This window comes from Hylobates moloch, unplaced genomic scaffold, assembly GCF_009828535.3.
Source record: "Hylobates moloch isolate HMO894 unplaced genomic scaffold, HMol_V3 SCAFFOLD_1, whole genome shotgun sequence".
Classification (NCBI taxonomy): Eukaryota; Metazoa; Chordata; class Mammalia; order Primates; family Hylobatidae; genus Hylobates; species Hylobates moloch.
Genome location: NW_026652276.1, coordinates 23,860,992 through 23,888,778, shown reverse-complemented (window position 1 = coordinate 23,888,778; position 27,787 = coordinate 23,860,992). Strand labels below are relative to the sequence as shown.

The 27,787-nt window shown below is 52.9% G+C and overlaps 1 protein-coding gene across 2 annotated transcripts in view; it reads right to left on the bottom strand.

The window, feature by feature from the left end:
• The window catches only part of TNS1 (tensin 1), a 214,892-nt gene that overhangs the window by 178,161 nt on the left and 8,944 nt on the right, over nt 1-27,787 (bottom strand). For both annotated transcript variants that reach the window (XM_058438388.1, XM_032754548.2), the window contains 2 exons: nt 16,904-17,018; nt 5,094-5,131 (listed from right to left, as the gene is read on the bottom strand). The gene's annotated coding sequence lies outside the window, so the exon portion shown is untranslated. Of the gene's footprint in view, nt 1-5,093; nt 5,132-16,903; nt 17,019-27,787 lie in introns of those variants that run through there.

Here is a 27,787-nt window from a genome sequence, read left to right as displayed (position 1 = left end):
GAAGGCCCCTATGCCAAGGTGCCATTAGCCAAGTTGGGCACCGTCATGGGGCCTGGATGTTAGATCTGTACAATGGGGCCACCGTGAGCCCTGCCCACCTCACAGAACTGCAAAGACGAGGGAAAACATGTTGTAGATTACAAAGTTCTGTGTAGACAGAGGTGACTTAGGGTTCATGGCAGGTCTGCTCCTAACAGTCCCAAACTGGAAAGAACCCAAATGGCAATCAACAGTGGAATGGATAAATACATTGTGGTTTCTTCACATAATGGAATACAACATAGCAATTAAAAAGAATGAGCTCCTGCAGCCCGCAAGAACACGACAAGCCTCCCAGACATAATGCTGAGTGAAATATGCCAGACACAAAAGCAAACATACTGTGTGATTCCATTTCGATGAACATTCAAGAACAGGCAAAACTAATCTCTGATGATACAGATAAAGATAGCAATTACCTTTGGGGTATATTGATTTGAAGGAACATAAGGGTTGCATTTTGGGTGCTGGGAATGTTCTAGATCGTGATCTGGTTCTCATGTACGTACCAATCTATCAGGATGTACGTTTGAGTTTTCTATAATTGAGAGTGTGAATTACACCCCAATTAGAAAAAGGAATGTGATTATAATTATTATGTGGAGCACCCTCTGTGTCAGAAGATAGGAAGGCTTTTGGGAGGGGTATTTAAAGTGATTTTGCTGCTACTTCTCTCCTGCTTTCCTCCATCCCCTCGGCTTCTCCCCAGAAAAGAAGGACTTGTTTCTCAAAATTCCTTTATTCTATCCTTTTATCCCTTTATTGGCACTCCTACTATGGACTAGGTACTATTCGGGAAGCTGAGGTGGAAGCTAGCTCTCAATCTTCCAACGGGCAATGAACACATAGATAACATTGACTATGAGCTGGCACCGAGGTTCTACCTCTACCAGCAGGAGCATTTTCTCTCAAGCATGTCCAAGTGTCAGAGAGCTGGGCACAGAATATCTGGGATCCTTTCCAGGCTTTGACTATCGTTCCAAGAAAGGAGAAAGGTGCCTACTATATGCCAATGTGCATTTAATCCTCTGCAACCCAGCTCACATATCTAGAAGGCAGCAGGGGTAGAGTTCAAACCCAAGTATGTCTGATTCCTGTACCCTGCCCTTCCCAACACTCCCACAGCCTCTTAGCTGCCAGGTCAGCATTGCCCTGTCTCTGGGCATCTGTAGTGTCACCCTCCAAGACAGCCCCCACTGATTCTTGCCTCATGGTATTCAAGCCCTTATGTAGGTTCTTTCCACATTGAATAAGGCTGACCTATGTAACCAATAGGATATTGTAGAAATAACAGTGTGTCTTCCAAGGTTAGTGTATAAAAGACATTGTGAGTTCTGCCTTGCTCTCTCTTGAATCATTCATTCACTCTTGGGAAACCAGCCACCATGTTGTAAGGACACTCAAGCAGCCCTATGGAGAGGTCCGTGTGGTGAGAAACTGAGGCTACCCAGCAACAGCCAACCCCAACCTCATAGCCACATGACAGAACCACCTTGGAAAATGATCCTCCAGCCCCAGTCAGGTCTTGAGAAGACTGCAGCCCCAGCCAACATCTCGGCTGCAACCCCATGAGAGACCCCTAGCCAGAACCAGTCAGCTAAGCCACCCCCAACATCCTGACCCCCCAAAACATTTATTATTATGAGATAATAAGCGTTTGATGCTATTTTAAGCTACTAAATCTAGGGGCCATTTATGACACCATATCACTCTGTATACATAACACAGCCCCTGTCAGAACCATCGCTTCGTGCTGCAGGAACAGTGAGGGTGGCGTGTGAAGGCATTAGGAACCAGCCACTTGCCAGAGGAGTGACTACAGCAGGCTGAATAGGAGAGGACCAACATCAGCAAGAAACCCCAAGTGCATGGGGGGACTGTGAAAAGGAGACCAAGCAAAGCCGAAACCCTGGAGCCATCTTTCCTAGAAATTTCTCACACACCTCGTCTCTCTCAGTAAGTGAAAGCATGTGCACCCAAATCTGGGAGTCATCTTTAAGCCCACTCCCGCTCTCATGCCCAAAATCCGATGGCTCAGCGAGGCTCCAGCTCTCCCTCAGAAGGCATCCCAGACCCAGCCGCTCCTCGCTGCCTTTCTGGCAAGCACCATGGACTAAGCCACCAGGCTCTCTCAAGTGGGCAACATCAGCAGCCTCTTGGCCCATGTCCCTACTCCCACCCTGGTGCCTGCTCAAGGCCACAGTGGCCTTCTCAGAGTGCAAATCCAATCGGGTCCCTCAGGCCCAAACTCCCCAGCACTCACTACTCTCCAGCCCTCTTTCAAGCGTAACAAGCTCCTCTCACCTCAGGGCCTTTGCACCTGCTCTTTCTCCTCCCCTACATCATCATCTGGGTCCCACTTCACATGACTCTTCCTCCAAGGAGTCTTTCTGGGCTACCTTAGCAGAATTCTCTAACCCACTGCTCCAGCTCATTCCCTTCCAAACTTGCTTTCCTATTTAGTGCCTGTCTCCCCTATTAGACTGCAAGACCCATGAGGGCCAAGACCTTTTCTATCTGTTCACTTAGAACATCATTTGGCCTGTGGAAGGAGATTACTAAACATTCATTAATGAATCCTGCCTAGAAGCAGGGGATGGACAAGATGACCTCCAAGTTGATGAGGCTATAAAATCCACAGTGTAGAGCTCTGCTGTGGCTCTGTGGCTCCCGCTGCCCTTCCCAGCAGGAGGAAAAGGCAGGGGGGCAGTAAGAGCTCTGGTTTCAGAGACAGACCCACCAGCTGGGTGGAGCGCTCACCACCAGTGGGTCCCATTCCCTATAGAGGAAACTCCTATACAAAGCCCATCTGTCTGCCTGGTTGCTGCCCTGCCAGTCTACCCTCTCCCCCACTTAGTTGGCCTCCTTGGGCAGGGCAGAGCAGGACTGCAGCAGCCTGGTGCATTCTGAGTCCCCAGCACATGTGAGAGACTCCTCAGGTAGACTATGCCCCCAAAAAGTCATCTCTGGCATTTGCCTGTTCCCATGCACAAGGCTACTGCATGACAAGGGGCCATCTGTCATCTCTTTCTGGGCCTCTCTGGGCCACCCATCTCCCCTAATCAGACCCTTCACTGCCCGGAAGTTTATCCCCTTATCCTTCCTAAATGTATCCTGCTGCTGTCAAGAGATGGAAAGCAAAAGGAGGAATGGCAGGCAAGGATGCAGAAATGCATGCCAGTAGGCAGTGAGGGATGAGGAGAAGGAAGCACAAAGGCCCAGGGACAGAGAGCAGGTGAAGAATTACACTGGGACACCTTGGGGAAGTCACTCAACGTGGGGCACCTCAGTTTCCTCATCTGTAAAACAACAGGATCTTTTGGCCAATGTTTTATTCTCTAAAGGAATTAAAAGAACAAAGTCTGATAATGCATGTGAAATGCTGTCTAAGACCCAAAGCACTGTACAAATGTCCATTGCTATTAAGAGAAAAGGTTGCAGGAAGGGCAGTACGAAGAGGTAGACTGGGGAGGAGCAAGAAAACTGGAAAGTTCTGGAGTTTAAGGCAAAAAAACTCTGCTCTGGATAAACAGAACAAGGAGGGAGGTGGAAGGAGAAGCAGAAACGTACTCTCCATCCAGGGGAGAAAAGGCTGAGGGAGGCCACAGGAAAGCAGAAGACAAGGGAAGGGGCAGAAAACTCACTGCATGGAGGTACCTGCTGCAAGCCAGGCCCTCTGCACCTCTGCAAGGGGAGTATTCCAAGCTGGAGTCTACAGATGGAGACACCCTCCAGCAAGGTGTGTGCTTGGCTTAAGTAAAGTTTCTTTGGAGGAAGATTCCTCCCAGACCTGCTTGATCCAACAGCACCCCTTCCCCAAGGTAACACTTGTCCCTCCAAGCTCCCAGTAGCTGAGCAACAGTCACGACATTTTTGAGCACCCACCCTGTACCAGGCACTGGGCTGGGCACTTCACATACATTATCTCATTGAATTCTCACAACAACTTTATGAGGTAGGCTTCTTATTCCCATATCCTTGAGGATGAAACAGAGGCTCAGAGAGGTACATAACTTGCCCAAGGCCACCCAGCTAATAAGAAGCAAAACATGAGATGCACCAGATACAGGTCCTCAACTGCTCAATGAATGCTTCTTTTGGAAGCATCTTCTTCTACTCCCTGAACTCCTTGAAAGGTCAAATATGAAGAGCAAACGTAGGGAGTGAAAGGGCAGGGAGGGTTACAAGCAACAATGGCAGAAGGTGCAGACATTGGCTACAAGTGAAAGGCAAGGAACGCCATTTCTACCCCTAGGCAGAGCTGAGCCCATTGGACAGAACCATTTCCTTCCCAAACTCATAATCCAACTTGGTGCCAATCCCCCATCCCCTGTTATTCCAAGAAGCTAATATATGACTCCTGTGTCCAAACCTCAGTGGATACATCGGGGCTGAGCCAGCCTGGCCAACCAGGGCCCAGCAATCCCTCCAGTCTTGCCTCAGTTTCCCTCTCCCATCAAGACCAGCCAGAAAATACTCATGGGGAAACTGAGGACCAAAAGGAGACCTGGCCAATAAAGAGGAAGGGACAGTCTCTCAGGCGGTTCCAGACCAGCCAATCCTGACCTCCGACCTCATTCTCCACTTATCCCACCCACCCGCTTCTCCCGCCCTCGGGGTCCTGTGGCTGTGGACACTGAGGTTTTCTAGGTTGGCCACATTGGGCCAACTGGGGCTCTGCGCGGCCCGGGGTAATTGAAATGGATCCCCTCCCCCTTTCCCTCTCCCCCTTGAGAACTAGCAGAAACACCTTCAAAGGCCGCTCCCTGGGTGCTCGGTCCCCACCAGCCACCCCCAGTAACCGCCCAGATTGCGCGCCGCGCCCCCCACCCAGATCCCCCGACTCCCCAGCCCGCCCCTGCCCCCGCCCCCGGGCCTTCGCCTTCACCTTGACCTGCGCCCGCTCCCAGGCCCAGGCGCTTTGCATAAACAAAGAGAGGAGGAGGGACGCCCCGGGCACCGCCCCCGCCCCGCCGGCGCCCCCGCTCCAGTCTGGGACCCCGAGCCAGGCCTGTCCCAAGTCCTCCCGGGCCCGCCAGCCCGCGGCCCCTTACCTTGGCCTGGCATTTCCGATGACAGGAGAAGCTGCAGACTGCAAGAGGGCGAGACACAGAAAGAAAGTTTTAGCCGCGAGGTATGAAATGGAAACTCCGCGAAATCTCCTCCCACCCCAGCCCGCAATCCGCGCTCGGGAGGGAAGGAGGGAAGGAGGGACGGAGGGAAGGAGAGAGGGAGAGAGGGAGGGGACGGAGGGGAGCGGCTGCCGGGCCTGCCGGGCGGGAGCGCCCGGGACTGCAGACCCGCGGCCGAGGAGGCAGGGGGATCCCGGCGCCAGAGCCCCTCCGGGTGCGGGAAGGTGGGAGGAGCAAGGGGGTCGTCCCCCACTGGACCCCTGCCAGGGGCAGAGGTAGCCCGGACCCGGGCCCCACGCCAGCCCCACCAAGGAATAAGGGGGGCCTTCTCCCCTTACACACACACCAGGCAGGCAGACGACATCACAAACCACAATCACACTTACTCTGCCCCAGAGACAGGCACACAGACCCAATTCAGAGTCCAGGAGAGGGCCCACGCATATACACATTACACCCACACACACACTCACCCCGAACCACTCCCATCCATCCACACAGCCATCCACGCACACACACACAGCCTCACACACACAGATTCATCCAAGAAGACCCCTGACTCAGGGCACCAACACACACAATTTTGTGGGACACCCTCAGTTGCAGCCTGACACAGACTTGTGGACACAGACACATGAACAGATGCTCACATAAACTTCATGTCCATGACTTGAAACACACAGACACACACACACACACACACACACACACACACACACACACACAGGACTTGCTCTTCCTCCCATTACCAGAAGCTGGAATCAAATTTCCTATAAGGTTCCCAAAGCCTGGAATGTCCCCAGCCCTGCCGCCCCACCCCCCAGGGCTCTGGGACTCCACCAAGGGATTTGGTGACCTCCCTGCAGATCTCATGGGTGGGTGAGGGGTCTCCTGAGCTGGGTTTTGCACTGCTTTGGCTCTTGTTGGCTGCCCAGGACCTGCTAAGGCTGGGGGGTTAGGAACTCTGGTTAGAGAACTGGGGAGGGGGAGATGGGTGAGTACCCTGACTCCAAATCCTCAACAGCCACAGCCCAGGACCACAGCCATCCACCTCCTTCTCCTGGATCTATTGCACCCCACCCCCTTCCAGCTTTGAACCAACCTGATTCTCAGCAGAGCTCAGAAAGAGAGGTTGAGGCACAGATGAATGCCCGGAGCAGCCCAGAGAGGCTCCGGGGTTCCCCACACTAAGGCTTCTTCTGATTTGTCTGAGGCAGAAGGGGCTGGGCGTGGGGAAGGGGGAGAAGCTGGGAGGCACACTGGCTGGTGCCTGGAAAGGGACCGACCGTGGCCACTGGCCCTAACATGGGATCTTCTTCTCTCAGAACCTAGTCCTGGCCCAGCCCAGGCCTGTGACTCACTGCTGCTGAGCAAGGTTTTCCTGACCCCACCAGCCACCCAGCCTAGCTCAGGGATATCCCCACCCTGGCCACAGCAGGACATACCCCCCCTCAGCCACACAAGCGTTACCCATCCCTCTGGCCTTTCTGCTTCTCCCTCTCCCTCAGCACCACCACCAGCCCGGGTAGCAACTCCCTCACTTCGCAAAGGTGTTCCCTCATGGACACCAGCATCCCCTGCCCCAACCCATTCAAATAGAGGAAACTTCCCCTTTGTGGGTCCAACAGTGTGTGCTCCTTCCAGGGGGACCTGCCTCTCTCTCCTACACACACACACACATACACACACACTGTGTGAGAGAGAGAGAGAGAGAGAGCAAGGAGCCTGGTACACAGGAGAGGCTTAATAAACGTTTGCTGAGTTGGACCTGTCTGAAGATCTCCCCTGTGGTTTACACGCACCCCCATTTAGTCATGTCCCCCCCACTCTCAGATCGTTCCTGAGCTGTAGACCGCCACCTCAACATCTCATGTTCAACCAAAAAGGCATCTCTAAGCATCCACCCCAGTCTAGACATGAGGGACACAATGGGGGCCGGGACTCCACCTCCCTCCAGCATGCTCCACGCTCTGACAGTTCCCAGAGTGCCTCAGGGCCTTGGCACTTGCTGTGTCAGCTGCCTGGAACACTCCCCCTCACCCCAGCACCCCATCATTCCCTGGACCAAATCCCTCTTATCCTTTGGGAATCCACCCAAAGTCATCTCCTCAAAGAGGCCTCCCCTGACCACTCAAATTAGAGTAGCTTTCCAATTATTCTTTTTCAGCACCCCAGTTATTTCCTGGTTATTTTCTGAAGTTGCCCTGGGTAACTTCTCTCTAATCTATCTCCCCACACTACACTCGGAGGGCAGGGAGCATGCCTGTCTCCTTCGCACTGTAGCCCCAGCAGCTCGGACAGTGTTTGCTTCAGGCCCATGAGACCATACAGCATCTTTGTGCAAACTAGAAGGAGGCCCATCCCCTGGGCAGACCAGCCCTGGGGACACACAGCTGGGCTCATGCACAGTGTCTTTGTGGAAATGGTGAGAAGGTGCCCTTTCTCTAGGCAGATGAGCCCTGTGCCAAAATGCATGGCTTGGTAAGCAAAGGGTGGGCTGACTCCTGTGCTCTCTCGGGTAGGCACCCTTGGCAGCGCATGGCCTGCCTGACTGTACAGTTCAGCCCTTCCTGTCACACAGTGGGCACACACTCAGCAAATGCCCTCAAGTCGGGGGGCAAATGGAGAAATCATCAGGTAATTGCAATACACTATGCTGAGTGCTTCCTGTACACTGGAATGCAGAAAGCTTGTCCTTGGCAGCTCTACAGAGGGGAACGAGGGAAGACCACCCCCACCCCAGCTCCCAGCCCAGAAGACAAAAGCTTAGCAAACTGAAAGCAAGTGGCAGATGCCAAGCAGGACAGGCTTGGCCAAGCCCCCATGAATGGATATTGACACCTGCAGAAGCATCTGCCTCCAACCCCAAGGAGGCCCGCTTGCTGAGTTTCCTCCAGGGAAGCCCTCTTTGCATGCCTATCCACCTGTCTCACATCTCCTCCCAAGGGGCAGTATGTCCTCCTCTCTAACTTGCATCCATCTTGCTGTAATCTCAAGTTTGGGCCTGCCAATCTGCTGGCCTCTCACTTTCAGAAATATTCAGATGTGTTACAGAAAGGGAAACTGTGGCAACCAGCCTCGCAGGTAGCTGCCAATATTTCTTGCCTCTGCTACTCATCATGCCCTTCTGGAGTCCCCTCCCACAGTAAATAGGGCTGATTTATGTAATCAATCAGATATTGTAGAAATGACAGTGTGTGATTTCTGAGGCTAAACCATAAAAGACACTTTGACTTCAGCCTTGGTATCTTGGATCACTTGCTCTGGGGGAAACCAGTGACCATATCGTGAGAACACTCAAGCAGCCCTATGGAGAGGGCCATGTGGTGAGGGGCTGAGGCCTCCTGCCAATAGCCAGCCCCAGCTTGACAGCATTAAGTGAGCCATGTGGGAACTGGATCTTCCAGTCCCGGTCAGGCCTTCAGATGAATACGGCCCCAGTGACATCTTGACTGCACCTTTGTAAGACACTCTGAGCCAGAACCACCCAGCCAAATCACTCATGAATTCCTGAGCCATGGAAACCATGTGGAATAATAATTTTGATTTTTTTTCTTTTCTTTTTTTTTTTTTTAGACATGGTCTTGCTCTGCTCTGTCACCCAGGCTGGAGTGCAGTGGCACAATCTCAGTTCGCTGCACTCTCCATCCTCCCACTTCAGCCTCCCAAGCAGCTGGGACTACAGGCATGTGCCACCATGCCCTGCTAATTCTTGCATTTTTTGTAAAGAGGGGGTTTTGCCATTTGCCCAGGCTGGTCTCGAACTCCTGAGCTCAAGCAATCCTCCTGCCTGGGCTTCCAAAACTGCTAGGATTACTGGAGTGAACCATGGTACCCAGCCTGTATTTATTTTAAACCACTAAGTTTACGGGTAATTTTTTATGCAGATACTAGATCACTGATATCAGAACACAAGACCCATCAGAATGCAAAATCCAAAGGTAGCAGATGGTGGGAACCAAGACCAGAGGCCATCTCCTGGGTCCTACCTTGCCCCTTGGTGCCCGCAAACTCTCGCTTTAACTCCTTCCTCACTTCCCTTACCCTACCAAGTAATTAGTCATTGTGTCCCAGAAAGTAACTCTTAAGAGGCTAAGGTATTCTGTAACAGCCCGACTAAGACACCCCCACCACCATTGCCACCCACCCCCTCCTCCCTTCAACTGAGAAAGGGGAAAAACCCAGGTTCCAACCCTGGGAACATCAGACACTGCTTGGGAGACAGCCAGTCTGTGAGTGACAGGGACCAGTCTGTGAGTGACAAGGATGCTCACTCCACAGGTACCATTTCTCATCAGAAGGATGGGGACATACTGGGAGAAACAAGAGCAGGAAAACCCCAGCCTTCTCCTCTCCTGAGTCCTCCCCCAGATACACATGTCAGGATGGGCCCCACCTGAGCAGATCATGGCCTCCCAGCTCCTACAGAAGGCCCCGAAATTACAGACCCACCCATGCACCCTCCTGAGCCAGTGACCCTATCCGACCAGAGCTCCATGGAGCCCTAGGAGCCCCATCTCTGCCCACGATGTCAGCACTGCCCCTGCACAGCAGGGCCCAGTGGTGGCCTGAGAGGGAGCAGAGAGCCCCTTAGTGGGAAGGGACCCTTAGATTACTCTGCTAGGGTGAAGAACTGCACCCCCAGCCCTTGGCCCCAGCTCCCGCCCCAGCTGGGCTGCCGGTACTCTGTCCTGGGGTTGCTTCCTGCCTCTCGGGAACACAGGAAGCCAACATTGTTGGGATCTAAATGGCCTTTTCCTCCTGGACTTGGGTCGGAAAATGAGCACATAGCCTCAGTGTGCACCTGACTCCGGCGATAACCACTCGCATGCCCAGTCCAGCTTCAGCTCCTTCCCTGGCCGGCACAGAGGCACAGGCCTGGCCACCTGCCGGCTCATCGGCCACTCAACCTGCCCTGCCGGTTCATCTCCAGGGCCTGGGCTGGAGGTATGCAGTGGTTAATTTAATGAGTCAACTTGTCTAGGCCACGGTACCTAGATATTCGGTGAAACATTATTCTGGATGTTTCTGAGAAAGTTGGTTGGTTTTATTTTTTAGAGGAGATTCATATTTAAATCAGTAGACTTTGAATAAAGCACATGACCCTCCATAATTTGGGTGAGCCTCATCCAATCAGTTGAAGGCCTTAATAAAGAAGACCGACCTCCCCAAGCAAGAAGGAATTCTGCCAGCACATGGCTCTGGACTCAAGCTACAACAGGCAGGGGTACCCCGCCTGCCAACCTACCCTGCAGATTTTGAACCTGCCACAGCTCCACAATCACGTGAGACAATTCCTTAAATAAATCTCTTTTTTTCTACACACATCCTGTTGGTTCTGTTTCTGCAGAGAATTTTGACTGATACAAGATGTCTCAGGGGATGGTCAGGGGACATGGTGTGGCTCTGAAGTAAGAACAGGAAGAAACCTTCCAGATCAAGCTTGTCCAACCCGCAGCCTGCAGGCCACATGTGGCTCAGGATGGCTTTGAATGTGGCCCAACACAAATTCGTAAATGTCTTAAAATATTATGAGATTTTTTTTTGCAAGGCGGGGGGGCATATAAGATGGTTTCTTATATGCACCCAACTCTTTCTGTCTTCTTTTTAGTCTTTCTTTCTGAAACAGGGTCTCAATCTATCACCCAAGCTGGAGTGCAGTCGTGTGTTCATAGCTCACTGCAGTCTCGACCTCCCCAGGCTCAAGTGATCCTCCCAGCTCAGCCTCTGGAGTAGCTGGGACAACAGGTGTGCACCACCACACCCAGCTATTTTATTTTTTTATTTTGTGTAAAGATGGGGTCCTGCTATGTTGCCCAGGCTGGTATCGAACTCCTGGGCTCAAGTGGTCCTCCCACCTCGGCCTCTGTTTTTCTTTTTTTTTTTTTTTCCCCAAGACAGAGTCTTGCTCTGTCACCCAGGCTGGAGTGCATTGGCATGATCTCGGCTCACTGCAACCTCCACCTCCCAGGTTCAAGCAATTCTTCTGCCTCAGCCTCCCTAGTAGCTGGAATTACAGGTGCTCGCCACCATACCCGGCTAAGTTTTTTGTATCTCTAAGTAGAGAAGGTGTTTCACCATGTTGGCAAGGCTGGTCTCAAACTCCTGGCCTCATGATCCACCCACCTCGGCCTCCCAAACTGCTGGGATTACAGGAGTGAGCCACCACACCTGGCCCCATTACGAGATTTTTTTTGTGATTTTTTTTTTTTTGGTAGCTCATCAGCTATGGTTAATGTTAGTGTACTTTATGTGTGACCCAAGACAATTCTTCTTTTCCCAAGGTGCCACAGGGAAGCCAAAAGATTAGACCCCCTGTTCTAGACCATCCCATCCAGTAGTGTTCAAACTTTTATTTTTACAGCCAAATTCCTTAAGCAGATGGGCTCCTATGTGGAATCACAATGACGCTGGTTAAGATTCACTGAATGCTTGCTATATATCAGGCTCTGTTTGGAGCCCAGCATATATATATATAATCTCATTTAATCTCGCAGTAACCTGATGAGAGAGGTACTGCTGTTTGTCCCATCTTTTTTTTTTTTTTTTTTTGAGATGGAGTTTCACTCTTGTTGCCCAGGCTGGAGTGCAATGGCGCAATCTCAGCTCACCACAACCTCCGCCTCCCAGGTTCAAATAATTCTCCTGCCTCAGCCTCCCAAGTAGCTGGGATTACAGGCACGCACCACCATGCCCGGCTAATTTGGTATTTTTTTTTAGTAGAGATGGGGTTTCTCCATGTTGGTCAGGCTGGTCTCGAATTCCCAACCTCAGATGATCCTCCCGCCTCAGCCTCCCAAAGTGCTGGGATTACAGGCGTGAGCCACTGTGCCTGGCTTTTGTCCCATTTTAAAGTTAAGGAAACTGAGGCTTAGAGGGGTAAGCAATCAGCCCATGTTCTCACTAGTAAGGGTCAGAGTGGGGATTTGAATCAGGACATCTAAGTCAAGGGCGGGATCACCACAGGATCCCGCTTCCTGATGGATCGAACTCCTAAAACCAGAGCTCCTCTGACTGAGGTGGGCAGGGCTCCCAGAGCGCTGACCCCTTGAGACTCCCTTGGATTCATCTCTTTCTTACCCTCTTTGGCTCCTAAAGCTCCTCCAAAAACCTTACAGCTCCTTCAGAACACAGTTTCGAGCCTCTAATCTAGTCCCACCTCCTCATTTAGAGAAAAGGGAAAGCCAGACCCAGAGAGGTTAAGCATCTCACCTGGGGTCACACAACCAGGTTGTATTAATAGCAAGCTAGGGCTAGAAACCCAGGGTCTTCCCACCCTACCAGGCTACCTCTGGTGGCTCCAAGGAGGCCCTCAGACATAGGGCAGAAGCTGGGTTCCCCAGTGAAGTAACAGGGGGAAAGAGGTCCTAGAAACAAGGTTTCCCCAAATCCAATGGGTGCCGGCTTCTGCATAGGCTTGTCCCGTTAAAGGACGGATCGTCTTTCCAGGTGCATCCTGCCCTAAGGAAACTGCAGGTGACTGTCCCCCGTTCCAGGCTCACTGGAGGCATTGAGAAGGGAAGCTATCCAAGTCTGGGCCCCAGATCAGGCCCTGATGGCAGCCCTCGGGCTGCTGAGCTGCCATCCTGTTCTCTTCCTGTGGGTTTCGGCCTCTTCCTGTGGGTTTCAGAGGTAGAGCCCTTGAGCAAAGCTCTGAACCCACACAGCCTCCATCTGGGGCCCCCAGTGCACATGGACTCCCATAGAGCACTTCCCTATGGACCCGTGGGAAGCCAACTATTTGGACTGAGGAACTCCTACACATCCCTCAAGACCCAACCTGCAAGTGCCTTCCCTGCTGAAGCCTGACAAGAACATCTCTACTGAGTCAGAGACGGCCTTCCACACACACACACACACACACACACGCACGCACGCACACACACACACACACACGCGCCTGTGTCAGCTTTGGCACCATGCTCCATGATTGTCTGACTGTGTCTGTCTTCCCAGATAAGGGGCTGGCTCTCAGCACAGGGACCCGGCACAGCATCTGACCCAGAGGACAGCACAGTTCATGATTGCCAGATGGCTGCATGGAGCGCGGAGGAAGTGAGCAGCAGCCTGCGTGGGGGAAGCTATCCTACCTCTGCAGACTCCAACCAGGAAGTTTTCCAGGCCCTCCCCACTGTCAGGGCCTCAGCAAGTATTCTTGGTCCAGCCCCCTTAACCATAGATGAGAAAACTGAGGCCTGAGCTATTAATTGATTTATCCAAGATCACGGAGGCTGTGAGAAGCAGGGCCAGAAATAGAGCCCGGGCCACTAAGAACACCCCTGCGCCTGTTCTCCTGCCATTGTCTCGTCTGTCTCTGCATCTTTCACACGGAGCCTTCATCCCTAGCACAAGGACCCATCTTACAGGCACACAAAACCTCAGTGCTCCTCACAGCAGCCCCCCAGAGACCCAGGACAGGGTTCATATGCAGGAGTTCACAAGAGTTCACAGGTCCGGCGGAACCCCTTTGCCTGTACATCTATGACGCCTGCATGTCCACCCTCTTAGTTTCTTATCTGCCTTATTCATCTTTGAGTCTTCCAGAACCAGGAGCAGACCCCAGGTTCCTTTCCTCTCTTTCCCACCTCTTTCGGCCATATTACATCAAATGGGAAATGCAAGAGGGAGGGAAACGGAAGAGCAGCCCAAGCTATAGGTCCAGGCAACCAGGGGGAGATACGCCAAACGCCCCAGTGTCTCCAGATCTAAAAGAGCTTCCTCACTGCTCCCTGCCTCCAGCAGAAGTTTCTTCAATGTTGCAAGTCCTATGGAGACTGGGAATCCAGGGCCTTGACATTCCATGCGCCCCACCCCACCTATCACCCAGAGCCACTCATCAAGAGAGTTGCCATGTTGTAGCCAGGACTTGAAGGCTGAGAGCAGAGCAAACCCATTGAGTCAGGCTCAGTGAACAGACATGAGCTAGAGTTTGGTCCACACATGCCCCCTTAGCCAGGGAAAAACCCATACAACCACATCGGGTGGCTCTGGGTGGGTGGGTAAGTGGATGGATGAGGGGACCTATCAACCTCGTGCCATTATGAGCTCCTGACTCCAAAACACAGACAGTGGCTTCACTCCTGCATCTCCCACCAGTGAACCCAGTAGCCCCAGCCTCCTCCCAGGCCTGGAGATCCCAGTCCCTTTGCTGAGGCTGCACACATGACCTATAGAGTCAGGAGCCTTCCTCCCTTCTCCCTATCCAGGCCTGGCCCCTACACCTTCCATGGCCCAGTCCTGACACCTGCTGGTCCTGCTACGGTGTAGCCCTGGCTTTCTTCCCACCAAACTCCCCACCCTCCAGAGCCCAGCCAGAGCTGCCAAACCAGTCTGTCCACCCACCCTCCCCTCTGGTTCACACCAGCAGAGCCAGGCTGAGATCTAGGGGAAACCAGGGCCATGTCTTGCTCACCCTGGGAGCCTTCTGTTCACATGGGGTCAAATCCTCTCCTCAACCCAAGCCCTCAGGCCAGGTCAGCTGAGGAACCTAGAGCCATGGAATGTGAGGGCCACCCGAGACTGCAGCCAGAGACATGCTCAAGGTCACACAGTGAATGTTGGCAGGACTTCCTTCTGCCCCCACCCTCAGGCTGCCTCGTATCACCATATTGGGAGTCCCTGGGGTGACAGGAAGACACTAGGGAAGGAAGGAACCCTGGGGAAGGGCCAGGGGCTAATTATGCATCCTCGAAGGGCAGGGTGTGGGGCTGTTATGCAAACAAAATGCAAAACTTCACCTCTAGCAATTCTTCTGTGACTTGTCCCCTGGCTCAGACCCTGAACTGCCAGCAAGTCCCAGCCAGACCTCTTGGGAGGAGGGTGACACCACGTGGCTGATTTTGGTATTGCAAAAGTCCTGGTTAGCCACTTTCCCTCCCCCTGAGAGCCCACGTCCTGAAATCCCCACTCGGGCCCCACTCCTGGGTGCCTTGGCAAGCGACCTGACCACTCTCAGCCTCAGTTTCCTCCTCTGTAAAACGGGGATGACAGCAGCACCTTTTGGGAGGTGTGAACATCAGATGAGGTCATGCCTTTGAGTGCTTGGTATGCAGTAAGTGCTTTAGAAACTGTTCAGTGGGCTCTGAGGCCCAGCCTCCCAGCCTGCTGGGACTTTGACATGGAGGGAGGGGCGAGAGAGAGAGGCCAGGAGAGAAAGCCTCATGAGCAAAGGCTCCAGGCAAAAAGGGCATGGCCTGCTTGGCATATTTGACATGCCCAACATAGTGAGGAGTCATGTGAGGCGCCAGTGGTTTGAACATGGAGTCAGGAGCAGAGGAACATGCGGCAGAGAGCTGGGCAAAGGCTGAGCCCACCAGGCCTGGCAGCCGGGGAAAGAGGTCTGTGCTCTGTCTTGGGGATTGTGAGGGACCCCCAAAGGCTTTAAGCCAGGAGCTGACATAATTGGGTTTATGTTTTTAAGTCCCACTGGAAGCTGGTGTGGAGGGTGCGTCACATGAGAAATGATGACAGTGGAATTGGGAGGGGATGATGGCAAGAAGCTTGGGGACTCCAGCTGTCCTTGGGAGGCCCTGCAATTGGTGGGACGTGGGGGTGAAGGAGACGGAAGCATCAGATGGGGCAATGGGGTGAGTGAAGGTGTCAGCCACTGATACTGAGTGCAGGGAGCTCCTGCTGATTTCACTGTGTGATCTGGGACAAGACACCAACTTTTCAGGCAATAATGATAGCCAAGCCCCAGGCCATTCCAGGAGCTCATGAAAATAGTGATTGAAAAGCCTGGCAGACAACAGATCCTCCTCTGAGTCTGACCCAGGGCCTCTTAAAGTCGCCTTTGAGCTGCCACAGGAGAGGGCTGGGGAGTCCTTTCTTTGCAGAACTCCCAGTGCCAAGCACATGCCACCCACACGACTACCACACACCAACCACATCCCATCCACATGCCTCAAAACACGTCAGCCATGTGACCTCAATGCACCTGCCACCAACCCTCCACACAGCTTCTACATACAGACCACATGCTATCCACACACCAACCACACACTCTCAGCACGCATCATCCTCACACCAGCCACACACCCTCAGCACACATCATCCACACGCCATCCACACACCATCCACACACCCTCAGCATGCATTATCCACATACCATCCACACACCAGCCACACACCCTGACCACAACCTCCACATGCCACCACACACCAGCCACATACCCTCAACACACATCATCCACACACTATCCACACACAGGCCACACACCAGCCACACACCCTGACCACAGCCTCCACATGCCACCACACACCAGCCACACACCCTCCAAACATATCATCCACACGCCATCCACATGCCAGCCACACACAAGCCACACACCCTCAACACGCATCATCCACACACCAGCCACAAGCCATCCACACACCCTCAACACAACCTCCACGTGCCACCACATACTAATCATGCATCTTCCACATGCCATTCACATGCCACTCGTATACCTTCTTCATGACACCCACATGACACCCATATACCTTCTTCATGCCATTCATCCTCATACAAGCTGCATGCCATTTCCATGCTACCCTCCACCTGCATGCCCACCACACCCACCCACATGCTTGTCATCCAGTGAGCTCAGCATCCTCCACCAGATGAGAACAAGGCGTCAGGCTGGGACTCCAAGGATGTGTGCACGGCAGAGTCCCAGCCTGGCCCAGGCCCGGCCATTTCATTCCCCTGATGGGTGCTCCCATCCCCCACAGCCCAGACAGCTGCTCACCTTTGCAGGTCCAGCCTTCCTGGGTGATGACCTGGCGGCAGATCCCACAGGGCTTCACCTTCTTGAAGGTCTTCACCTTGAAGTGGTGTGTCTTGGGGGCCTCCAGATCCTCTGGCTGTGGGAGGAGAGGCAGAGTCAGCCTGGGTAGAAGGCTGGGGTCCTGGGGAAGGAGTAGAGGAGCCTGGGGGAGAGGTAGGCAGGGACAGGGAAAAGGATGACAAGAGCCCCTCAGGGTCCAGAGGAGGGAGGAGGGCCCAGGGACAGAGAAAGGTGTGGGGTGACAGGATGTTCATCCCAGACTCAGGTTGGGCCCGTGGCCTGAGTCCAGACAGCAGCTGGAGAGTCCAGCTCCAGGGACCTGCAGCCCCCGCATGGCTTCCTACCTTGGCTTTTGTTCATTTATTATGAAGGCATGGCTCACACACAGCAGACTGCACTCATTTTAAATGTATCGCTCGGTACGTTCCACACATACACCCCACAGAGCCACATCCCCCAAAGACTCCCTGATGGCTCCTCCCAGTCAGTGTCCCCTCACCCCAAGGTTAATACTATTGTGGCTTCCATCACCAAAGAGTCATGGTGCCAGATTTTTAAACTTCCTCAAGATGGAATTATCCAGTGCATAGTCTTGCGTTTGGCTTCCTTCACACACCATGAATCTGAGGTCCCTTTGGGTGGCTGCATCCAGCGCAGCTCCTCCTTTGTCCCTGCCGTGCGCCGTCCCATCGTGTAGATGCAGCAGGTTTATTTGTCCACTCTACTGCTGATGGGCCTTTGCTTCTCTAACCCATGGCCCCACAGTGCCATTTCCCCTCATTCTCTCCCCACTCCACCCTCTCCAGCATCCCCTGCCCCAGCCCGGAAGCCTTCTTCCATCTTTATTTTTATTTTCAATTATTTGCATTATGACAACACAGAGATGTGACTATCCTTTTTTAAACAACACCACCTCATGCATGAGAGGCAGGCTGGTGGCCCAAGCATTCCTCTGAGCCTGACTTACCATAAAGCCCTGGGTCAGTCACCACTCCACCACTACCACAGGCCTCAGTTTCTCTCTCTGGATGGCACCACACCCCTGGAGCTCTGACAGTCCGTCCTTTGAAATCACATATGGGAACACACTCTAAGATGCAAAGCCCTGCACAGTCACTGCCCACCTTGCGGGCCCCACTGCGGCGGGGTGGGGGGGAGGCTATTCAGAGGACTCCCCACGGAAAGCATCCCCTGCCCCAGGCACTCACCCTGGGGTCTAACCTGATTCCCTTCCCAGTTGTAGCAGGAGGGGGCAAGACACAGACACCAGCAGCTCCCTCTCTCCCCTCTCCCACGCACAGACCTCTCTGACACCCCTCCACACATGTGGGCACACACACAGAGACACGATCCCAGCCCTGCAGTGTGCAGAGCAGGTGGGAGAAAAGTCCACTCATTCCTGTTCCCCTCCTTGCACCTGCTCCAGAGCCCTCTGGGTCTGAAATAGAGGCTGGAGAGGAGGACTGTGAGTCCAGAGGAGGGAGAGTGATGGTATCCCACACACAAGCCAGTGTGTCTAGGACTCCTCTCTGAAGACACTGCAGAGGTGAGTCCTGAGTGACAGAGACTAAGCCATAGAAACACAGAGAGAAAAACAGACAAAATGAGACCGAGTCAGAGGCAGAAAGCCAAAGAGGCAAAGAGGCAAAGGCATAGAGAGAGGGGGGGGCAGAGGGAAAGAGAAAAGGACAGGGAAGAGAGAGGGGTGCAGGAAGCGGACAGGACAGAGAGAGAGAAGCAGACAGGACAGACAGAGAAGAAAGAAAGACCAAGATAAAGGCAGACAGAGAGAATGAGAGAGATGAGAGAAGAAAGAAAGATCAAGATAAAGGCAGACAGAGAGAATGAGAGAGATGAGACAGAGACACGCAGAAACTAACAAGGGGGTCAGAGGATGCGAGAGAGACAGAAGGACATAGGAGCTCCCAAAGGCCAAATCTAGGAAGATCAGAGCATCAAAATACGTGACGATAGGAATGGCTTAAATGCGTCTTTGCTGACAATCAGAAATGCAGTCATCGCCACATAACGACAGTGGTCCCATAAACTTATGATACTGTATTTTTAATGTCCCTTTTCTACATTTAGATATGTTTAGATATACAAATACTTACCATGTGTTACAGTTCCCAGCCTACAGCGTTCAGTACAGTGACATGCTGTGCAGGATTTTAGCCCAGGAGCTACAGGCTATACCATACAGTAGCATAGGTGTGCAGTAGGCTGTACCGTCTGGGTATATATAAGCACTCTCTATGGTGCTTGCACAGTGACAAAATCCCCCAAGAACACATTTCTCAGAATGTATCCCCATTGTTAAGTGACTCATGACTGTAACTGAATAAACAAAGTTTGATAAGGCGCAAGATATTTACATCATCTCCAAGCACCTCCCCACATCATACTTAGAAATTACAAAGAGGAAGAAAGTAACTTATCCTGGCTTCCTCCACTTTAATCAAGTGATCAAAGTTAACATTACTGCAATGGTAATGGGATGATGAAGCCAAGCTGGGAGCAGGGGCGCACTGAGAACAGATGCTGCTTCTGTGGTATCCCTGCCAGAAAGCCTCAACCTGAACCTAATCATGAGGAAACATCAGGCCAACCCAAACTAAGGGACAACCTACACATTAAACGTCTTGGAATCTCCGAAGTGACAAGGTCACGAAAATCAAGGAAAGGCTGTGGAGCTTTCCAGACTGAAGGCAGCAAAAAGACTTGGCAACCAAAAGTAACGGCGGCTTCTGAACCAGGTTCTGTTGATGCCCACAAGGACATCACTGGGACCACTGGCGGGACTTCCCTGGGTCTAGACTGAGTGGTAGTAAGGTATCCATGTCAGTTTCCTGATTTTGATAGCGGGGCTGGTCAGGTAAGAGAGTCCTTGTCGAAAAATCAGGAAAGTATTTAACGGTGGTGGGGCATCATGTCAGCAACTTACTCTCAGAGTTCTGGAGAGGACAAATGTTCTTTGCACTGTATTTTCAACCTTTCTGAAGTTGGTTAGAAATTCAGAGACAAGCAGACAGAGGCGGCAGGGGTGGGAGAGCAGAGACAAAAGCCCAGGCTAGAAGTGGGGACTGCGGAGGGTGGGGAGCTGGAGCCCAGCAGTGCCCCCTGGTGGTCAGGGAGGCCTCTGCGGGGTAGATCCAGCCAGCCACCTCCTGGGTTCTGATATTCCAGAGAGCTGGGTTCTAGGAGCTTTGGCTGGGGCGGGGTGAGCGTGTGGCAGGGTACTGCCCAGCTCTGGGCCTCACTCTCTGACCCCCATCCCACAAGAAGGAGCAGGTAAGTCTCCTCTGTTCACCTGTCTCACCTCCCCTGGTTTCTGTCTCCGGCCTGGACTTGGAGGACTTCCCTTAGATTTCTGCCACAAACATTCCAGGGAGGGGGACCTGGTCAGTGTCAACTGCAGCAGTCCAGGCCTGGGGTGGGGGGAGGTGCAGAGAGGGGACTTGGGGTTCAGTTTAAGTGCTGTCTGGGGAGGCAGAAAGGAAACCTTAAAGCCAGCTCTCCTGGTCCGACTCTGGCAACCCACAAGCCTGTCTCTCCCACCCCACAAAGTCAGGCAAAGCTTCCCATTGCCACTTACCCGGCAAACATCCCTCCCTATGCCCCATATCCAGCCCTTTTCCCGAAGCCTAGGGATATAGGCCTTCTTCCCAAAGCACAGTTGGGGCAGCACAGTCTCCCAGAAGAGAGCCCTGGCAGTGCAGTGACCCCATGGGTGGCACGTGCAGCCTTCCAGACCAGCTTCTCCCAGGGGCCCCAGTTTTGCCTGCCCTGCCAGCCCAGCCCCAAGAAATCTGACTTTACAAAATATTTCCCCCCTGGGGCCTGGAGGGCAGGGACAGGGCTTCAGGTCCATCTCTACCCTTGCTCAGGCCTCTCTAAGCAGCCATAGGGAATGCCCTAGGACACTCCTGCCCCTCAGCCCTACTGGGTCCTGGCTTTGGCTGAGCGAGCACTGGGGGAGGAGTCTGGAGACCTGCCTTCTAGGCTATGTGGCATTGAAAATATCAGTGATCTTTCCTGAGCCTCACAGTCCCCAAATGAAAATGAGGAGTTTGGACCAGACAGTCTGAGTGTAGAGAGAGGGGGAAATGACACAACAGTCCCTTTGGAATGAAGGGACTGAAAGTAATGGGGGTGGGACTTGCAGATGATTCAGAGAGTGGAATGAATGAGGAGACATCACTCCTCCAAGAAGGAGGCTGTGAAACTCCGGTGGGAGCGAGGGACTAGCTCTGCCACCTCCAGGCAAGTGGCCCCCAGGCTCTGCTGGCATCCACTTAGTTCCACTGTAAAACAGGGACACTGAGGTGATCTTGTTAAAACAGCCATCCCATAGGTTTGATGTTCCCAGGATGCTGGAGGAGAAAGTCTAGGGTCGGTCAGCCTCCTATCCTCAAATATATGAAGGAAGAGTTACTGTAAGTAGGCACCAGACATCATCTGAAGTTCAGAAGGCAAAACCAAAACCAGTGGGCAGGCACTGCAAGAAAGCATAATGAGACTCAGTGCGAAAAAAAAGCTTAACAATCAGATGCTAAAATATGGGCTAAGAAGAAAAGCGGAGTGCCTGGTACCTACCCAGCCCTCCCCCCGGGTTGTTCTGCAGGTACAGACAGAGGATGTAAACAAGCCCCAAAAAGTGCAAAGTGCTTTTCAAGGGTAGTGGCTTGTTATGACAATGATCGTCATTTTTCCTGATAAGTGGCAGACGGCCTCACGGAGCACACCCCGGGCCCTTCCTTTGCTGGCTCCAAAGGAACCTACCTGGGGAAAACTCAGGGGCAGAAGGAGACACAGCCACAGCTGGGAGCTGCCTGGTCTCTCCACACCCCCACCCCTCAACCCCCACCTCTCTCAAGAGCCAGGGCCCAGAAAAGGGGAAGGGCTCCAGTCTGTAAGTCCTTCTTCTCCTCCCTCCAAGCCCAGAGCTCTAGCCCCCACCCTGCGACCAGCCCACCCAGCATCAGAGGGCTTTCGTGGCCCTCGGGGCCTCCTCTCCCTTCCCTCCCCCCATGCAGCCCAGCTTTCCTGCCCAGGCCGCCCAGCCAGAGGGGTGTGGCACATCTGGCTTGGACAGCCTTGGCGAGAGTCCTTGGCCCTGGGGTGGGAAAGTCTGTTTGTTGGTTCCTCCCTGCCCCGTGGGGGCAGAGCAGCAGTGAGGGTTGGGTGGTGATGAAAAGGGGTGATAGACCCCGGGGTCCCCAGCTCCTGAGCTCCTCCTACAAAACTGCCTCAGCACTGCCTCCCACAAGCTTTCCTGTGGCCAAAAAGCCCTGGATGACGTGGGGAGAGGGCCGGAGTCTGCAAGCCAGGGAAGGGGATCACCACACAGGCCTAGGGCAGACCTGGGAGGTCAACTCCTGTCGCACTCGCTCAGCCTCCTGGCCATCCACTGCCCCTTGCCCCGTCATCCTTAGGCTGGGAGGTCTGGTGGGCGTCCAGCATCATTTATGTGTGGAAGGCTCAGATCCCCAGTGGGGCTGCAGGCTGGCTTCTGGGAGTCCCATGGGCACCTCAAATTCCACCTTCCTCCAACCCCACTTCACCTTAACACACACAAATCCCCCACCCCCATGCCCTAGCCATGTTCTTGGCCTGACCACGTTGTTGGTCGCCCCGGGTGGAAAGCTCTGAGTCACTCTGAACTCCTCCCTGCACCTCCCCCAACTAACCAGTTGCCAAATCCTGTGAATTTTGCCTCCTAAACACTCATCATCCTGTGCTTTCTAATCCTACTGCCTCTGCCCTATATGAGGCCTTGGCCCTTCTCCCCAAGGCTGTTGCAGCAGCCTCCTGGGCCCCGACACCAGGCCGCTCCCACCCATAGCCCCTACACAGCCTCTCAGGATCACAACTACAGCTCTGTAAGGTCTGGCACCTCCACTCACCCCAAATGCTGCCATGTCTTCCCAGATGTCCAGAATAAACCCTGCCCTCCCTGGAGCCAGCAGGAGAAGAAGTATTGGTCTCTACCCAGCCCACCCTGCCAGTCACAATCCCCAAGATCCACTTCGCGGCTCCCTGCCCTGCGTCCACCCAGGCTGCTCCACGCTCCCCAGCCACCTGCCACCCCGCAGCACCTCTAAGACTGCCCAGAATGCCTTTCCTCCCCTCTTTGCTTGTCCAGCTTCTAGGCTCATTCAAAGGCCTGATTCAAACTTCATCCCCTCAGCAGGGGTCTTCCCAGATACCCCCGGACCCCTGTCAGAATCCATTTCCCCACCCGCTGTCTCCTCATTTTAGTTTGAAAAGTGCAAAAGCTTTGGAAAAGATGAACACGCATGTTCCCTTCTATGATCACGCTCAGGAATTGAGAATCAATACCATCCCATTGTCTAATACAGTCATTCTACTGCCCCAAGAATGTCCATGAGAGCCGGGGCATTGTTTTCCTTTTCATTTTGGATTCAGGACATAATCAGGATCCTGAACTGCCTTTAGTGGCTGGGTCTCTCATCCTTTAACCTAGACATGTTATCCACCTCTCATTTTTCTTTCTGACACTGATGTTTCTAAAGGTTACAGGACAGATGTTTTGCAGAATGCCCCTCGATTTGGATTTTGATCATTTCCTCACGCGTCAGTGCAGCTAAAATTGTGGGGAGGAATATGATTACTTCCGTGTCCCCTGCTTTTCCCAGTCGCTCTTTCTTTGAGCCTACCCAAGTACTTGCTGCAGTCTAACGGCCCCTGCACTTGTTACCTGGGCAAGGTGCTTAACTTGCTCTGCTTCACTCTACTAATCTGTTCAGTGGACCAATGACAGTCACCTCCCACAGGCTGTTGTGAGGATGAAATGAGATCATGCCGTAAAGTCGGTGGAATGGGGCCTGGCGCATGGTGAGTGCTCAGCAGCGGTGAGCGATTCGTGTTGTCTTTTCTGTGTGTGTCAGACGATCTGCCAGGTAGACGTGTCAGGCACACATCTGCTCTGTGTCCTCTGCGTCCAGCACAAGTCTGAAGAATCACATGGGTGAAGCTACTGCCTGGCCTCTGTTTCCTATAGTGAAATTATACCCCATTCCCGTGAACCTACCCTCAGAAGAGAGAGAACGTGGGGCTACACTTGTCACAAGCCAAGACACCAGGTGACCAGGTACTGTCATCTTCTGGCTGAGGAGATGCTCTTGGACTCCAAGCACCGGGAATCACCAAGGATGGAAGGAGGGCAGACAGCGGCTTTTCCCCAGCACTTCCCAGGCCACTGCCCAAGAGTCTTTAGCCCCTGACTCGGTTTCCTGAGCGAGATAGATGAGTTCTCTCCATCAGTGTCTCTCTCTCTCTCTCTGTCTCTCTCGCTGTCCTGAGCGAGATGAGTTCTCTCCAACAGCGTCTCTCTCTCTCTCCTCCTTCTTAATGCAGGTTTCCCACATTTCTGAGCATCAAGCCCATTTTCTGCACTGAAACAAAATCATGTCCTGACGTGGAAGGGCTCAGAAATGGAGCTAGACTGAGGCCCCATCAGTGGGGCCAGGCGTCCTAATGAGGGATTGGAATGGATTTCCTCATTTAATCCACACAATGACGCCCTACACTGGAGTGAGGAACTTTCCCAGGGCCTTTCCTCCATGGCCCTGGGCCTTGCTCTGTTGCCTGGGCTGGAGTGCAGTGGTGTAATCATAGCTCACTGTAGCCTTGACCTCCAGGGCTCAAGTGATCCTTCCACCTCAGCCTCCAAGTAGCTGGGACTACCAGTGCACACCACCATGCCCAGCTAACTTATTTATTTTTCATACAGACATGGTCTTACTATGTTGCTCGGGCCAGTCTTGAACTTCCAGGCTCAGGCAATCCTCTCTCCTTGGCCTCCCAAAGTGCTGGGATCACAGTTGTGACCACTGTGCCTGGCCAGATTCATCTTTAGATCTAGTTTAAAATTCACCTCCCTAGGAGTCTTTCCTAACACCTCCTCCCCATAGTCCAGGTTAGGTCCGCCTTACATCCCCCAGAGGTTCCCTCTTGGTAACACCCATCCTGCTTGCAATCATGTGGCCAGTATGTGCAAGCAGCTTGAAGAGAGCAGGCCCTCCGTAATAATCCATGCAAAGGATGGAAAGGTGCGTGGGGGGTGTGGTTAGAAAGCCAAATGATGGGATGCTTCTTCCATCACACAACCTCCCCAACACCATGCCCTGACCCTGGGCTGCCCGCCACAGTCCTTTTCGCTGACTTAGGGCTCATTCGTCATTCTTAGGGCTTGATTCTCATGGACCCCACATGCCCTGCCCCCAAAGCATTCCCAGAATGGAAAACCCTGGCAGAGGATGCAGCAGATGGGGTTGGAGTCTTGACTCTGACTTGCTGGGTAGCCTTGAAAATGTGCCATCCTACAAGACGCACTTACATTTCTTGAGCTCTTACATGTGAGAGACACTTTTCTAAATGTATGTGTGGATTAGCTCATTCAAAACTGAACAACCCTATAGGTAGGTGGGGAAACCAAAACACATAGATGTGAAACTACTTGCCTATGGTCACACAGCTGTCAAGTGACAAGCCCGGGATCCAGCCCAGGCATTGCACTCTCGGCCAGCATGCTACACTTCCTTTCAACACTGCAGAAAAAAAGGGCAGTGCTCTTCCCAATTTTGTGCCTCACACATCACTTTGCAAAACTTTGCAAAAGGAGAGTCTTATTTCAGACCCTGGCGATTCTCATGCAGCCCAGCCTACCTCCGGAACCCACAGTCAGGAGGCCCTTACAGGTCAACCAAACTAGAGAGAACGAGTTCAGGACCAAAGAGTCAGATTGGGGTCTGTATGGCCGGAATTGTGCACAAGGAATCTAGAGCTCATGAGGACCCTTCCGTCAAAAATGTGTGCTTAGCACTGGGCAGGAAACCAACTCCGGGAAACGGAATACATCATCGTCTGCAGCTGGATGTGGCCTTAGAGAATAGTGTCCAAGTTTCAGCGAGGTCCAGAAAAGTCGAGTGACCAGCTTGAGACCACTCAGCTTGCTCAGGGCAGAGCCAAAGCTGCACTTGACCCCCAGCCCCTGCCTGGTGGCTCTTTCAGCCTCACCCTGAGCCCCTTCCCAGTTCCTGAGGACACAGCGAGCCCCTCTGGAAGGAAGGGCCTCCACCTCTAACTCCACCAGCACAACATCAAAAAAAGCCTCAATTGCTAGGCGTGCAATTATTTTCTAAATAAATCGTACTTGAATATGTAATAGCAAATGGGAGCACTTGATGAGAAAATCAAGTTATGCATAATAAATAGCTCTGCTCCTCAGCTAATAAAGTGATTTTTATTCCTAGGGCTTGTTAAAACTATGCACTACAGATATATTACTTCTTAGATGACACAATTGCAGCTTTCCCCATGCAGGAACATGTGAGCCAATAGATGCAAGCACTCACTCTAGGGCACAAGAACTATCTCTGACAGATCCTCCCTGAGGCCACAGACCCAGCCAGTTCCTGGCCTCAGAGTAGCTGGTCAGAGTCCCTGGGTGGTCAGCCCAGGAGTAGAGCCCAAGGAGTAGAGACCTGTCCCATGACACCCTTCCCAGGGAGATCCTCCCCCAGCATCAGGTCTGGGATACAGAGGATCCCAAGAACCAGGCAGGAGACTGTGGAGTGGAAAAGGGGCCAGCATTTGCTGAGCACCTACTGTATGCTTACATACCTGATATTTTGACATCTGTTGTCTCTTTCCCCACCCTAGCCATACAAAGAGTATATTATTCTCCCCACTTTACAGATCAAGAAACTGAGGCTCACGAAGGGAACTGCTTTACCAAGGCTGCCCGTATCAAATAATGGAAATAGGGTTTGAGCCTAGTCCTGTCTGGTGCCAGGACTGCTTTCTCTGTCCAGTCCCTACTGCCCCAGTCTCTGGCCCATCCTGGCCATGGGCATCACAGCCAGCCTAGAAAGGATGGGGACTAGGAGAGGAGAGGAAAAGGAGGCAGGGGAGGGACACAGGCTTTTCTAGTCTTAAAGACACTCAAGGCCGGGCGCGGTGGCTCACACCTATAATCCCAGCACTTTGGGAGGCTGAGATGGGTAGATCACTTGAGGTCAGGAGTTCGAGACCAGCCTGGCCAACACGATGAAACCCCATCTCTACTAAAAATATAAAAATTAGCTGGACATGGTGGCGCGCACTTGTAGTCCTAGGTACTCAGAAGGCTGAGGCAGGAGAATTGCTTGGACCCAGGAGGTAGAGGTTATAGTGAGCCAAAATCATGCCATTGCACTCCAGCCTGGGTGACAGAGTGAGACTCCATCTCAACTAAAAAAAATGAATAAACAAAAATAAAGACACTCAAGGAGGCAGCGCTCACAGCTGCCTTGGTCCCCAGACTCTTCCTCCTACTCTCAGGGAGGGTATAACATCCATAGGGCACTCTACCAGCCAGGCTCTGCCCTGGGGAATTGGATACAAAAATCTCATCCCTACCTCTCTGTACCCTGTTTCTCAGCAATCCTCATTTCACCCACGGGGAAGCAGAGGCTCACCGGGATGAGGCACTTATCCCAATATCAGTCAGCTGAAGGGGTCTATAGAGCCCTCTCTCCAGTCACAGCAGCTCGTCACCCCTGGACGTCTGCCTGCCATCCTTCTTGTGTCACCCCTGGACGTCTGCCTGCCATCCTTCTTTTTTTTTTTTGAGACAGAGTCTCGCTCTGTCGCCCAGGCTGGAGTGCAGTGGCGCAGTCTCGGCTCACTGCAAGCTCCGCCTCCCGGGTTCACGCCATTCTCCTGCCTCAGCCTCTCCGAGTAGCTGGGACTACAGGCGCCCGCCACCACGCCCGGCTAATTTTTTGTATTTTTAGTAGAGACGGGGTTTCACTGTGGTCTCGATCTCCTGACCTCGTG